Source organism: Rattus norvegicus, chromosome 10 (genome assembly GCF_036323735.1).
Source record: "Rattus norvegicus strain BN/NHsdMcwi chromosome 10, GRCr8, whole genome shotgun sequence".
NCBI lineage: Eukaryota > Metazoa > Chordata > Mammalia > Rodentia > Muridae > Rattus > Rattus norvegicus.
The window spans coordinates 100,780,144-100,784,451 of NC_086028.1; positions in this window are offsets into that span (position 1 = coordinate 100,780,144).

Consider the following 4,308-nt stretch of genomic DNA (forward strand, 5'->3'; position numbering starts at 1 on the left):
CTTAAATCCAAAGGAAGAGTTGCAAGTGTGGATAGATATAAGTACACTCTACCTCTGGTATCAAGGTTTTCATGGGAGGAAGTTTAGAAATACACACATGCACACACAGGCACACACACAGGCACACACACAGGCATACACACACACACAGGAGCATGCATGCATGCAAGTATGCATGCACACACACATGCATGCACGCACACATGCACACACAGGCATGCACTCACAGGAGCGTACATGCATGAAAATATGCATGCACACACACATGCAAGCACATGCACATACATACTTGGGCACACACATGCACACACATGCATGCCCCCCTCTCCCCGCACACTGGGAATGCTTCTGATCTCTATCTTCATTATCAACTTGACTGGATCTGAAGTCACCTAGGAGACTCACCTGTAAGTACAGTTTGAATTAGGAGGGACGACCAACCCTGAATATAGATAGTCAGGACTAACCGTCTAGTATGCTTATTGAAGAAAAGATTAAGAACCACAGTGCCATCTACTGGCTGATGCCATCCTAGAACACCCAGACTTAGGGGAAGGAAGGAGTTTTAAAGAATTTGCAGCCAGGCCATGAGGGGCTACAGAGAAGGGTCTTAGCCTGTTTAGTTGATTATTATAAGAACAAGACCTGAATATTGTGACACCACCTAGGGTCCAGTCACAAGACAGGCAAAGAGCTGAATCTGCCCTGCTGACTGGTCCCCACCTTGTCCCTGCAGGCCCATCTGTGCACCTTAGAAGGTCAGTCCCCATGCCTGCTGGGAGCACCGTATGGCCCTAGGCAAACATCCACAGTTCTGTTGTTTCCATCCTCTATTCAGAGGTTGCAGACTGCCGCCCGAGATTCTGCACGAACTGACAGATGCATTCTGTTTTGCTCACAGTATTTTTTAAATTTTATTTTTCTTAGATTTTTTATGTATTTATATTTCAAATGTCATCGTCTTTCCTCCCTCTCCCATACCCTTTTCCCCCTCCCCCTGCTTCTATGAGGATGCTCCCACTCAATGCCCTGGCATTCCCCTACACTGGGGAAACGAGCCTTCACAGGACCAAGGGCTTCTCCTCCTACTGATGCTGGACAATGCCATCCTCGGTTACATATGTGGCTGGAGTCATGGGTCCCTCCATGTGTACTCATTGGTTGGTGGCTTAGTCCATGGAAGCTGTGGTGGGGTCTAGTTGGTTGATATTGTTGTTCTTCCTATGGTGTTGCAAACCCCTTCAGCTCCTTCAGTCTTTTCTCTAACTTCTCCATTGGGGTACCCTTGTTCAGTCCGATGGTTAGCCATAAGCATCCTCATCTGTATCAGTCGGGCTCTGACAGAGCCTTGCTCACAGTATTTTTAAGGGCAATTGTCTGTGTATGTTTCACTGTAGGGTTCTGTCTTTGCTTCAGATCTCATCTTTTTGGTGGCTTCATTTCTCCCTGGGCTCTGGATAATGTCACACATCTTGCACTCAAATATGCTTGACTTGTTTTTGACAAAAAAAGAAAAAGAAGAACAACAACAACAGTGGAATATCGTAAATTTAACACTCACTGTTGAAACAACTGGATATCCACATGCTAGAAAGCTAAATGCCTAGAACTTCCTTCCTCCTGTGCTGAACAAGAAATCCAAAATAAACCATGATTCATGAGCTCAAGTGTTAAATTTAAAAACTACAAAACTCAGGCCAGTTGGCCACCAGCCTAGCCAAAAAGCAGTGTGCTCCAGCTCATGGAGAGATGCTCTATCAAGAGAATAAAACAGAGCAATGGAGGCAGGGCGGCTCTCAACCTCCTATGGCCTCTGCATGCACACACACACACACACACACACAGAGACACACAGAGACACACACACAGACACACATACACAGGAGACACACACAGACACACACAGACACACACACAGACACACACAGACACACACACAGACACAGACACACACACGAGAGAGAGAGAGAGAGAGAGACTGACTGACTGACAGACAGACAGAGGATAAATACTCTAAAACTTCTTAAAAGCTGGAATATGAAGCAATTCACAGTTTTTTATACATGACACCAAAATCATAACCTTTGAAAGAAAATTTGATGAATTATGAGTCATCAAAGTTTAAAATGTTTTGACCAGGGAGATGGCTCATGGGTCAAAGGCTTGTTCTGTAACTATGAGGACCTAAGTTCAGGTCCCCAGCATCTACCTACAACCTGGGTACAGTGGCACACATCTGTAACCTCTGCACTGAAGGTGATAGGAGACTCCTGGGCACTTGCTGGCCAGACAGTCGAGCTCAGACAGCAAGCCCCAGATTCTGTGAGAGATAAGAAGTTACAAAGTACTATAGGAAAACAATGTCACCTCTGGCCTCTAGGTGTGCATGTACAGGCAGGTGTGCCCACACATCCATGTGCACACAAACATGCATATGTGCTATACACATACAAACACACAAAGCGTGATTTTGTTCACGGTAAACTATCTTATAAGGAGGATAAAAACATGAGCTAAAGATTGAAATACAATATGGACCAAGACTTCTGTGTACAGTAGGCAGAGAACTCTAAAAAGAAAGCAATAAGAAACATTAATTTATTTAGTCTAGGCATGGCAGCGCATCTCTGTAGCACACGACTTGGGTGGCTGAAGCAGAAGTGTGTCAGGACGACTTAGCTGGGAAAGGCATCTGCCTCCAAGTCCGAAGACCTGAGTTCAATTCCCAGGACCCACTTGGTAGAAGAAGAGAGCCAACTCCCACCAAGTTGTCTTCTGACCTCTACACTTGCACTGTGACACACACGTGTGTGTGCTTATGCACCAAGTTTTTAAAAATGTAGCAAAACTCTAAAAAATGGCGTCAGTTTGAAAATAAATGAAAGACATGAAACAGATATGATATCAAAGATAGTGTGTGGGTAGAAATGAAACACACCAGAAATATTTGCAGTATCATCGGTCACTTGGGAAACTCAGAACCACATGCCTATCAGAACATCTGGAATGAACAAGAAGTAATGAGAGCAGGAGATGGGCCTCTGTAGTTTAGAGTGCTTGCTGCTCTTCTAAAGGGTCCAGATTTGGCTCCCAGCACTCACACAGAAGCTCAAGTTCCAGGAATCCAATGCTCTCTTCTGACCTCCAAGGCACCAGGCATGCATGCATATGGTGCACAGACACATGTGCAGGCAAAGCACTTCTACACATAAAGCAAATCGAAATTCCTTTAAAGAAATAATGATAACAGCAAAAAAACAAAAACAAAAACAAAACCCAATCTTTCATCCCTTGCTGATGGAAAAATAAGTTAACATCACCATGCTGAAAATAGTTGGATTTCTTCTTAGAAAGCTAAACGTACTTACTGTATAAGTTTGTAATTGTGCAAGAGACAACTTGGAGACATAGAAATGCATACCCTTATGAAAGAAAATACGTATGAAATGTGGATAACAGTTTTATTTATTTGTAAAGGAAATGATTCAAATGCTTTTCTTAATTATTCCCCGAAAGATTGAGCAAGTTATTAGACCCAAATACTTTAATGAGCAAGGAGTTAAACAAACTGTAATGAATGTATACAATGTAATAATGCTCAGTAATAAAGAGGAATGGAATATTTCCAAGAACATCTGCTTGTGTGGATCCCGGAAGACTTGTACTTAACAGGGGAGGAAGGGATATGTCACTGAAATGCTTCCCTTTCTAGAACATTCTCAAAGTGACAGAGCCAGAGACGGGCAAAGATTAGTGGTCACCAGTGGGCAGTAATGAGGCAGACCGGCATGAAGGAGGACTTGTGATGTGGAGAAATCCTCTGTTTTGACTGTGATGGTTGTTACATGGATGCATGAGCAGGACAACGCTGCACAGTTAAACACATGTGTAAATGAATGCATGTGAAAACCGCTGAGAAGAGAGAAAAGGCTGCTATGCAGTTCACAGTATTGTGGCCGCCTTCACTTCCCACCTTGAAATGGTCATGGTTGGTGTGGTCTTAGAGCCTCTGCGGTCTCTGTCCTTGGTCCTGAACGCTTACCTCATCGACCTTGCCTTGGTTTCGGAGCTCTGTCCTTGGTACTGAACACTCACCTGGTAATTTCACCTACCTCTAGGAGCCAGTTAATCTCTCCCTGAGCCTTTCTCTCCAGCCCTGAACATTCCGCGAGCCACACCTCTAGATTCCTAGTTGACCCCCTCTGCTTGGAAATGTAATCACATGGGCTCTGCTTCATCTAAGCCTGCCCCTTTCTTTCCTGTCCCGCACTACGTCTCGCCAGCAGGAACGACGCAGCACACACAGGA